The sequence below is a fragment of the Sapajus apella genome, unplaced genomic scaffold (genome assembly GCF_009761245.1).
Source record: "Sapajus apella isolate SASKATOON/1434 unplaced genomic scaffold, GSC_monkey_1.0 scaffold8, whole genome shotgun sequence".
NCBI classification, from domain to species: Eukaryota; Metazoa; Chordata; class Mammalia; order Primates; family Cebidae; genus Sapajus; species Sapajus apella.
In genome coordinates this window covers 3,459,425-3,471,042 of record NW_022436948.1, presented here as the reverse complement: position 1 = coordinate 3,471,042, position 11,618 = coordinate 3,459,425, and the positions used below count along the sequence as shown (strand labels likewise).

The following is an 11,618-nucleotide window of genomic DNA, read 5'->3' as shown; positions in this document are numbered from 1 at the left end:
GGCGGCGGGCGTATGGGGCCGGGGGCGCGCGGGGCCGGGGGCGCGCGCCGGGGCGGGGCGGGGCGGGCGACGCGCGTGGGGCCGGGCGGGTCCTCGGCCTCTTCGGGGTCCTCCGGGCCGGCGGGGCTGCTCGGAGGGTGCGGGGCGCGCGGCAGCGCAGGCAGGAAGATGGCGGCCGCGACCCCGGCCCTTGCCTCGGTCGTGGCGAGCGCGCGGGTCTCGCGGCCCTCAGCTGGGCGCCGCGCGGGAACAGCCCGGGGCCGCGCGCTGTCCGCAGTGTTTGGGAAGCGGCCCCGGCGTCCCGAGAATGGTGGGAAGAGCGGCTTCTGTCACCCGGGTCGTGGAAATGGATGACAGGAAGTGCCGGCAGGGTCTGGGCGCCCGGTGGGTTTGCGCCTTCCTCGGGAGGGAAGCGCTTGAAATGCCGACACTTGTCAGCGTGTCACTTCACGAAGAAAGAAACCGGAGTCCGCTTTGTGTGTCATCCCCGTGGCTCTCGAAACGCCTTATTTGGACAGTGGCTCTGCGAGCGGACCAGTTAGGGCCTGGGTTCCGATGGCGTATTCGTGACGGGAGGCCCCCGGAGGTCTGGCCCGGGCAGGCAGGGCTGAGCGCGACGCGGGGCTGCGGCCCTCCGGGGGCTCCACCTGTGCGTGGGGTTCTGTGACTCGTTAGGTTAAGAGTTTGCGTGTCAAAACAGGAGATCGTTTTTCCTTAGGAAGCGGGTGCTTTCCTCTTCGGGATGGAAGAAACCCCCAGCTTTAGTTAGGTCTGCTTTTAGATTTTTCCTGGCATACTGAAAAACAGGCTTTCTCTAAACACGAGAATCCCGGTGAAACGTGAACCTCTTTGCCAGTGTAGTTATTGGTGATGCTCATGCATTTTGTCATGGATGAATTTGGAAGGTGGCAGGCTGACTGAAATGAGCCTTTCATCACTCAGTGCGATTTACTTAGCATAGAGTGATTTGTGAATCCTCCCTTTGTACGCAGGCTTGCCTCAGATAATTTGAGTTCCACTCCATACCACCACGGTAACAGTGTTGCAATAAACAAGTGACACAACTCAATTTTAGGTTTTTCAGTGCATATAAGAGTTGTAATTATGCAATACTATTTAAAGTGTGGAGTAGCGAGCACTTTATCTATAAAAATGTGGTTCCCTTAATTAAAACATACGTTAGTGTTAAAAGTACTAAAGATCATCTGAGCCTTTAGTGAGTCCTGCTCTTTTTGTACGTGGACATTCTTGTCTCTGTGGATGGCTGCTGACTGATGGGTGGTGGTGGCTGTCAGTTACTTAAAATAAGGCAACAGTGAAGTTTGCTGCACTGATGGACTCTTCCTTTCATGAAAGACTTCTTTGTAGCATGTGATGCTGTTTTGATAGTATTTTCACCACAGTGGAAATTCAAAGTTGGAGGCTATTCTCTCAAACTGCCACTGCTATCCACTAAGTTGATGTGATATTCTAAGTCATTTCTACAGTGTTCACAGCGTCTTCACCAGGAATAAATTCCATCTCAAGAAACCACTGTCTTTGCTTATCCATGCAAGTCTTTATTATTTCCACCACATCTGCAGTTCCTTCCTCCACTGAAGTCTTGAACTCCTCTAAGTCATCATGAGGGTTAGACTCAACTTCTTCCAAATTCCTGTTAGTGTCGTCATTTGACCTCCTTCCATGAATCATGAATGGCATCTAGAATGGTGACTCCTTTCCAGAAGGTTTTCAATTTACTTTGCCCAGGTTCATCAGCGGAATCACTACCACAGCTATAGCCTTACAAAATGTATTTCTTAAATAATTAAGACATGAAAATCAAGATTACGTCTTGGACCCATAACTGCAGAATGGATGTGGCGGTAGCAGACATGAAGACGGCATTCATCTCCGTGTACCTCTCTGTCAGAGCTCTTGAGTGACCAGGTGCATTGTCAATGAGCAGTACTGTTTTGAAAGAAATCCTTTTCTGAGCAGTGGATCTCAATAGTGGGCTTAAAATGTTCAGTAATGTGTTATTCCATTTCCAGATTATAGGCAGAAGTAGTGATCTTAGCTAGACTTACTGGATAACCTGATGTAGCTTTTCTTTTAGTTAGCACTTGCTGTTTTACCTTGTTCTTTTGTGTTAATGGGGACAGCTTCTTTCCGTAAACCTCATGGACCAGCCTCTCCTCTGCTGCTTCCAACTTTTCTTCCTCATCTTTCTCATCTCTCCCAGCCTTCATAGAATTGAAGAAAGTTTGGGCCTGGTTCTGGATGAGGCTTCAGTTTAAGGGAATGTTGTGGCTGGTTTGATCTATCCAGACCACTCATACTTTCCCCATATCACCAATAAGGCTGTTTCACTCTCTTTCCCTCCCTCCCTTTCTTTTATTGAGACTGTTTGTTGCCCAGGTTGTAGTACAGTGGTATGATCATGGCTCACTGCAACTTCAGCCTCCTGGGTGCAAGTAATTCTCCTGCCTCAACCTCCCAAGTAGCTGGGATAGCAGGTTTGCAGCACTGTGCCAGTTACTTTTTTTTAATTATTAGTAGAGATGGGGTTTCATCATGTTGGCCAGGCTGGTCTTGAACTCCTGACCTCAAGTAATCTGCCTGCCTCAGCTTCCTAAAGTGTTGGGATTACAGCTGTGAGTCACCAGGCCTGACCATTTTCTTATTTGTGTGTTCACTGGGGTAGCACTTTTAATTTCCTTTAGGAACTTAAAGGAAACTTTTTTGAGATGAGTCTTGCCCTCTTGCCCAGGTTGGAGTGCAGTGGTGTGATCTCAGCACAGCTCACTGCATCCTCCCGGGTTCAAGTGATTCTCCTGCCTCAGCTTCCCAAGTAGTTGGGACTACAGGCATGAGCCACCATGCCTGGCTAATTTTTGTATTTTTAGTAGAGGGGGTTTCACCATGTTGGCCAGCTGATCTTGAACTCCTGATCTGAAATGATCCACCTACCTCGGCCTCACAAAGTGCTTGGATTACAGGCATGTAATTTTTTTTGAGATGGGGTCTCGCTCTGTCACCATGCTGGAGTGTAGTGGCTTGATCTCGGCTCACTGCAGTGTCTGCCTCCAGTTCTCCTATGTCAGCCTCCTGAGTAGCTGGGACTACAGGCACGCACCACCATGTCCAGCTAATTTTTGTATTTTTGTATTTTTTTTTTAGTAGAGAAGGGGTATCACCTGTTGGCCAGGATGGTCTTGATCCCTCGACCTCGTGATCCGCCCGCCTTGCCCTCCCAAACTGCTGGTATTACAGGTGTGAGCCATTGCGCCTAGCCCTGTGGGTAACCCCCCATATAGGCATCGAGGAATGAGATCTAAGCAGAACCCTGGCACAGTTAGGGCTTGAGGAATATCTCACTTCATAGTGTTACTACTCAGCTATTTCCTTGTATATAATCCTTTACATAATCATATATTAGTTTATAGAAATAGGGCTTGAGGAATCCCTTTATATAACCCTCTATATATAATCATATAATAGTTGATAGTATGAGTGCCTGAAGAATATTTCCCTACATATATACCTATAATTATATCTTAGTTCATAATCGGAGGAATGCCTAGAGTGGACACAGTACAGAGCATGAATTAAGGAATAAGCAGCTTATAATTGGAGAAATGCCTGGAGCAGACACAGTGCAGAGCATGAATCTGGGAAAAACAGTTATACCAGGACAAGAATCCATGGCCCAGGCAGCAGCGTTCAGTATCGTAAAGATACCCGCTGTTTGGCAGGCTTGGGGTGAGAGCCACTCATCCTGATGAAGGAGTTGTAGGACCTTGCTCCAGTTCTTGTGGAAGGCTGCCCTCAGAACGGCAATCCTCCTTGGTGACTGTGAACTTATCAGCTCTTGCTACTGTGCTGCTTGAAAAGCATCTTCCCATAGAACCCATTGGAAGCTGCCAGAAGGTGGCGGTAACCCTGACAGCTCTGTCACTGCTATGTGACTTAAAGCATCCTCCTATAAATCTTCTTAGAAGTAGTTTCCCATAGATATAAGTATCACACACTGCACCCCCTTACTGCACACGGCCCTTGCCTTCGTGGGAACTGGGCCCTTGCCTTCGTGGGAACGGGCCCCTTGCTGCATGCTGACCACCTCCTGGTCTAGGTGACCTAATGGGGGTGGACCCTATGTTTTATTGCTCTCGACCCTCTCACTATCCTTAAAGATGATTTCACTCAATGCTCTGCCCGCTAACCTATACACAATAAATACTCATGCTTCTGGACATTCAGGGCCTTGCCAGCCTCGGCTCGCCAGCCTGCCCTCTCCGGCCTTGCCTGACTCCGCTTACAGGTGGCATGGCCTCCCGAGCCCAGCTGCATTTTCTTTGTACGTCTGTGTCCTGTCTCTGTATTTTTCGGATCCTGCGCCTTAGCACAGCATAAGGCTCACCCCACGACCCTGTGGTGCACTCAGCCTTACATCTGGCTCCCAACGTGCCCTACACAGCCCCTTTTTAGTTTTTTTAAAGAGATAAAGTCTCCCTATGTTGTCTAGGCAGGTCTTCAGGTAGGTCTTTAACTCCTGGCCTTAAGTGGTCCTCCTGCCTCAGCCTCAGGCGCAATCCACTGCGCCTGGCCTTGGAGAACTTTGTTTTTGAGAGATAGGGTCTCACTCTATTGCTCAGGCTCAGATGCAGTTGTGAGATCATAGCTGATTGCAGCCTTGACCTCTTAGGCTAAAGTGGTTCTCCCACCTCAGCCTCCTGAGTAACTGGGACTACAGAGATGTGCCACCATGCCCATCTAATTTTAAAAAAAATTTTTGTAGGCTGGGCACAGTGGCTCACGCCTGTAATTCCAGCACTTTGGGAGGCCAAGGTGGGTGGATTATCTGAGGTTGGGAGTTTGAGACTAGCCTAACCAACATGGAGAAACCCTGTCTGTACTAAAAAATACAAAATTAGCCAGGTGTGGTGGCGCATGCCTGTAATCCCAGCTACTTGGGAAGCTGAGGCAGGAGAATCGGTTGAACCTGGGAGGTGTAGGTTGTGGTGAGCAGAGATCATGCCACTGCACTCCAGCATGGGCAACAAGTGCAAAACTCTGTCCCTCCCCCCCAATTTTTTTTTTCTTTAGACGTGAGGTCTCACTATGTTGCTTAGGCTATCTGTTAAGTTCCTTTCCAGAATGGTGATTCCTTTCAAGCAGCCCTCCTGCCTCAGCCTTTCAAAGTGTTGGGACCACAGGTGTGAGCTGCTGTTCCCAGCCTGGCTAACTTTTTGATGCAAGGGGCCTAGCTTTTGGCCTTTTCTGGCTTTTGACATGACTTTCTAACCAAGCTTAATACATTCTGCCTTTTGATTTTAAGTGGGAGATGGTGTTTCTCTTCCTTTCACCTGAACACTTAGAGGCCATTGTATGGTTATTAATTGGCCTAATTTCAATATGGTGGTGTCTCACAGAGTAGGGAGGTCCAATGAGAGGGAGAAAGATGGGCAGAAGAGCTGGTCAGTAGAGCAGTTGGAATACAGCATTTATCTGTGAAGTTCGCTGTCTAATACAGGCTTGTGACATGCCAATAAAATACAGTGGGAACATCAGAGCTCACTGATCACAGATCCCCATAACAGACATAATAATGACAAAGTTTGAAATACTGAAGAATGACCAAAATGTAACAGACACAAAGTGAGCTCTTGTTTTTGGAAAACTGACACCAATAGGCTTGTTTTCTCCATACAGAGCCTGCCACAAATCTTCAACTTGTGGAAAACATAATATCTGCTGAGTGCAATAAAGCAAAATGCAGTAAAATGAGGTGCTTATAGTCTGTTGTATCTAAAGTACACCAGTGTGGTATACCGCTAAAGATGCCCCCAGTGCCTACTGACATGGTGTTTTTTTTCCACTTCAGACATTTAAAAGTGTGCCTTAGGTGGGGCGCAGTGGTTTATACGTGTAATCCCAGCACTTTGGGAGGGTGAAGATTAGCTGGGTGTGGTGGCGGGTAATCCCGGCGACTCAGGAGGCTGAAGCAGGAGAATTGCTTGAACACAGGAGGCGGAGGTTGCAGTGAGCCAAGATCACAGCATTGCACTTCAGCCTGGGCAACAAAGCGAAACTCCATCTCGAAGAAAAAAAAAAAAAAGCAAAAGTGCGCCTTAGAATTGATGAAACATGGTCAGTGAAGTATGACTTATTTCCAGGATTAACATTCTGTGCATAAGTGTCAGCAGGTTATATGGTTAATGATACTGGGTATAACGCATTTTGTTGGGGCTCCTGTACTCTAGTTTATATGTAGTTACGTTTCTCTGGCAGTAACTTTAGAAAAGTAGTACTTGTGAGGCCAGGTACGGTAGCTCACACCTGTAATCCCAGTACTTTGGGAGGCTAAGGTGGGTGGATCACCTGAAGTCAGGAGTTCGAGACCAGCCTGGCCAATGTGGTTTAACACCTGTCTCTACTAAAAATACAAAATTAATAGGATATAATGGCACGCACCTGTAATACCAGCTACTCGGGAAGCCAAGGCAGGAGAATCGCTTGAACCCAGGAGGCGGAGGTTGCGGTGAGCCGAGATCGTGCCACTGCACTCCAGCCTGGGTGACAGAGCAAGACTCCATGTTCAAAAAAAAAAAAAAAAAACTAATAGGAGAAATAGAAAGTTGCTACTAATGATAAGTAACATCCTATTTGCAGCTTACATTTTTGTTGCAAATTGTTAAAACTGTCTGAAACTGTTGAGAAGGAAAGCCTGAAACTGCTAAAGTGATACAAAGTATAGACCCTGGTGGGGGAGGGGGTGCCTTAAATTTTCATGTCTGCTTGAAACAGCCTTTTAAAGGAAATAAATAGATTAAGAAGAGAACAAATTATTTTGAAATACAGTTATCAAATACTGTATTGAACCAAATTGGTGGTAGTCCCATCGGTTAGCTAGGTAACCCAGATTGAGCACTGGCTCTGGTAATCCCTTTGGGAGGAGTGATGAGATTTCTGATACTCTCATGCCTTGGAAAATCCTGTTGCTGTTCTTGCTAAAACTCCTGGGCTTGTCTGCCTTCGTAATTGAAGGAGTGCTACATTTCAGCTAGAAGTTTTTGCCTTTTATCATTCATGTTCACAAATACCAACTTGACTTACTCTCAGTCTATCCTTTCATAGGAATATATGTGTTCCTTCTTTACTTCCTCAAATAATTACATTGATGACAAAAGAGAAAAGGAAATAAAAACCAGCACAGATAGGGGAACTCGAAGCCTAACAGTGTGCGTCCTCAGTGGGGGGGGGGTGGGTGAAGGAAGAGGCTGCAGGCCCTGGGGAGTGCTGGCTTGCATCAGTCTGCAGCTCTGAGTGGATAGCCGATGGTTCTGATTGTGTACACTGTTTAGGAAGACATGTAGAGTGGGCATGTCATATAGAAGAAGTTCAGTCTGGAAACTGTTAGGAGAAGCACTTAAGGGCTGAGAGGCATGGTCCTCGGTGGAAAGAGCCAGCAGGCCTGGTGCCGGCGGTGCCCTGCTCACGAGAGTGTGCAAAGTCTGGAGCCTGGCCTGCTCCTGCCCTTGGCAGATGGTAGCTCCTTGTTTTGGGTTGTTAGTCCCTGCCAGTTTAGTTATTGTTTCTGGAAGATTCGCACAGAAGGCAGTATGGTAATTGAGTCCATGTGTTGTCTGGCGTGCGGTATAAAGCTCCTGTTTAAAGCTCTGGTTCTGAGGCCATGCCTCAGGGACTTGAGAACAGGACAGAGCAGCTTATTTTATTTTATTTTGAGATAGGGCCTCACTTTTTCTCCCAGGTTGGGGTGCAGTGGCTCAATCTTGGCTCACTGCAGCAGGGAGCTTCTGGGCTCAAGTGATCTTCCCACTATAGCCCCCAAAGTAGCTGGGACTACAGGCACATGCCACCACACCCAGCTAATTGTACTGTTTCCCGTCTGTGATTGGCACTAGAATGACTGGCTGTTTTAGTCGGGTTCTCAGGGTGACTTTAGCTGGCAGCAGGCTAAAGTTGGGTAGGTGGTGGGAAACAGGAATCTGTGGGATCCCTGGAACACTGCGTTGCTGAGCCCCTGGGCAAAGGGAACCATGGTCTGTGCTCTAGCAGGATCTGGTTGCACACCAGGGCTCTTGGCCTTCTGCTTCAGTTTGGTGGTTGCTCTGCACTGTCAGTTCCATCTGTACACTGTCCCCCCACAGGGGGGACTCACCCAGCCTTACCTGCCCTGTACTCTCCCTTTCCCAGCACCCACCTCAGAGAGTGTGCCTGAGCCCCTTCCCCTCACACCACCCCCCAGGTGCTGACCAGTGGACTGGGGGCTAGCTTTGGGTGCTGGAGGGCTGCCTGGTCCAGGGAGTGGTGCCTGGGGAGGAGTGGGCTGCTGCCACCTGAACAAGGGAGTTCCGCCTTGAGCAGGGCCAGCCAGTGGGGTTGGGTCACTCAGAAGGGGCTATGAATGGGTAGATACTGTGATCGCAGTTCCAGAACATGACGCCTGAGCGACAGGATGTGTGTTTTGTTACATATTCTCTCAGAGACTTTATGAAGGCTTCTATGTTTTTTGCATTAAAAATGTTAGGAATTCAACTTGACAAGAAAAATGAGTATAATAAACATTAAATTGCTAAACTTTACATTCTTCTAAATTTCGTTACATGTTTGTGCATCCTTCCCCTGCCCTCCCCCCACCCCCGAGGCGGAGTCTTGCTTTTGCCCAGGCTGGACTGCAGTGACGCGATCTCGGCTCACTGCAACCTCTGTCTGCCGGCTTCAAGTGATTTACATGCCTCAGCCTCCCAAGTAGCTGGGGTTACAGGTACCCACCACCATGCCCAGCTAATTTTTGTATTTTTAGTAGAGACAGGGTTTTACCATGTTGGCCTAACTGGTCCCAAACTCCTGACCCCAGGTGATCTGCCCTCCTCTGCCTCCCAAAGTTCTGGGATTACAAGCATGAACTACTGTGCCTGGCTCTTTTTTCCCCAATTTTTTGTTATGGTAAACTACACATAACGAAATTTACCATCTTAACCATTTTTCAGTGTGTAATTCAGTAGTGTTAAGCTCATTAACACTGCTGTACAACCATCACCACCATCCATCTCCAGAACGCTTCATCTTGTCCAACCTAATCTCTATACCCATTAAACATTGACTGCCCATTTCCCTCCCTAAAGGCCCTGGCAACCACCATTCTCCTTCCTGTCTCTATGAATTCGACTACTATAGGGACTTCATATAAGTGGAATTCTACAGTAGTTGTCTTTTTGTGACCAGCTTAGCTCACTTACCATAGCGTCCTTAAGGTTCATCCATGTTGTAGCGTGTGTCAGAATTTCCTTCCCTTTTAAGGCTGAGTAGTACTCCATTGTATGGATATACTGGATTTTGTTTATCCATCCATCCATCAGCGGACACTTGAGTGCCTTCCATCTTTTGGCTATAATAAAACTATGAACATGAGTGTGCAAATACCTCTTCAAGATCCTGCTTTCAATTCTTTTGGGTATAGATCTAGAAGTGGGATTGCTAGATCATACTGGAATTCTGTTTTTAATTTCTTAAGGAACTTCCATCCTGTTTTTCACAACAGCTGTACCATATTATATTCCTTTTAATTTTATGTTTATTTTCCCAAGGACCCAATGAGGAAGGAGCACCATTTTACATTCCTACCAACAGTACAAAGGCTCCTGTTTCTCCACATCCTCACCAACACTTACTTTGTTATTGTTGTTTTTAATAGTAGCCATCCTCATAGCTGTGAGGTGGCATCTTACTGTCGTTTTGATTTGTCTTTCCCTAATTAGTGATGTTGAGCATATTTTCTCATGTTCATTGGCCATTTATGTTTCTTTGGAGAAATAGCTCTTCAAGTCCTTTGCCCGTTTTTGAATTAGGTTTCTCGCATGCATATGTGTGCGGTGTGTTTTAGAGAGACAGGGTCTCACTATGTTGTCTAGGCTGGCCTCCAACTCCTGGGCTCAAGTAATCCAATAATCATGCCTCAGCCTCGCAAGTAGCTGGGACTTACAGGCATATGCCGCTGTGCTTCGCTGTATGCATACATTTTTACATATACTCAGTTAAGCTATTTTGTGTTATGTTTTTAGTTGGCATTTTAATGAATTTTTAAAACATTTGCATAATCCACACGTTCCTCATTTTAAAAATTTAAGTCTCTTATACAGTTTTGTGATTCCAATTTTTTGTATTATTTTATGGCCATGCGAGATGTTGTGGAGCCTTTTGGGCATTTAGGCTTTGATGCTTTCTGTGTTTCGCCATCTGAAAGCTGGGGTCCCTCTGACCCACCCAGCTTAGTGCTGACAGGAAGAGTGGAGGAGAGGGTGGCTGCTGGGCAAGGAGGGAGTGCAGCTGCCATTTCCACAGCGCGTGTGCCCAGTGCAGGCAGTGCCTGAGGGAGGGGCTGTCTGTGGGAAAGGGGTCCTTGCCTCCAAGGGCTAGGATTCCTCATTTTCTTCTTCTTTTTTTTTAATTTGAGATGGAGTCTTGCTCTGTCGCCCAGTCTGGAGTGCTGTGGCGTGATCTCACTTACTGCAATCTGCCTCCCAGGTCCAAGCAATTTTCCTGCCTCAGCCTCCCGAGTAGCTGGGACTACAAGCGTGCGCCACCACACTCTTTGCTAATTTTTGTACTTTTAGTAGAGACAGGATTTCACCATGTTGGCCAGGCTGGTCTCGAACTCTTGACCTCAGGTGATCCACCTGCCTCAGCCTCCCAAAGTGCTGGGATTACAAGGGTGAGCCACCATGCCGAGCCCCCCATTTTCTATTCCCTTTTTTTTTTGAGATGGAGTCTCACTTTGTCACCCATATAGGAGTGCAGTGGTGTGATTTTGGCTCACTGCAACCTCCACTTCCTGGGTTCAAGTGATTCTCTGACCTGAGCCTCTTGAGTAGCTGGGACTACAGGTACAAGGCACCATGTCCGACTAATGTTTGTATTTTTAGTTGAGATGGGGCTTTGTCATGTTGCCCGGGCTGGTCTCAAACTCCTGACCTCAAACTGCCTGCCTCGGCCTTTCACAGTGCTGGGTCTTAAAGCTTTGATGTGAATTAAATTTACCAGCTGTAATAGACTGTTCAGCTCAGAGCCCCTTAAAACAAATTGCAGGCCGGGCGTGGTGGCTCACACCTCTAATCCCAGCACTTTGGGAGGCCAAGGTAGGCAGATCACTTTCCCAGGAGTTTGAGCACAGGCTGGTCAACATGGCGAAACCCCATATCTACTAAAAATACAAAAATATTAGCTGGGTGCGGTGGCAGGTGCTTGTAATCCCAGCTCTTCAAAGGCTGAGGCAGGAGAATCTCTTGAGTCTGGGAGGTGGGGGATACAGTGAGTCGAAATCATGCCACTCCACTCCAGCCTGGGCAGCAGAGCAAGGCTCTGTATCAGAAAAAAAAAAAAAAAAAAAATTGCAAAACCATTAAAATGCCTTTTTTTTTTTTCTTTGAGACGGAGTTTCGCTCTCGTTACCCAGGCTGGAGTGCAATGGCGCAATCTCGGCTCACCGCAACCTCCACCTCCTGGGTTCAGGCAATTCTCCTGCCTCAACCTCCTGAGTAGCTGGGATTACAGGCACGTGCCACCATGCCCAGCTAATTTTTTGTAGTTTTAGTAGAGGCAGGGTTTCACCATGT

The 11,618-nt window shown here is 47.5% G+C and overlaps 1 protein-coding gene across 2 annotated transcripts in view; it reads left to right on the top strand.

The window, feature by feature from the left end:
• The window catches only part of PKNOX1 (PBX/knotted 1 homeobox 1), a 66,779-nt gene that overhangs the window by 958 nt on the left and 54,203 nt on the right, over positions 1-11,618 (top strand). The window lies entirely within an intron of this gene.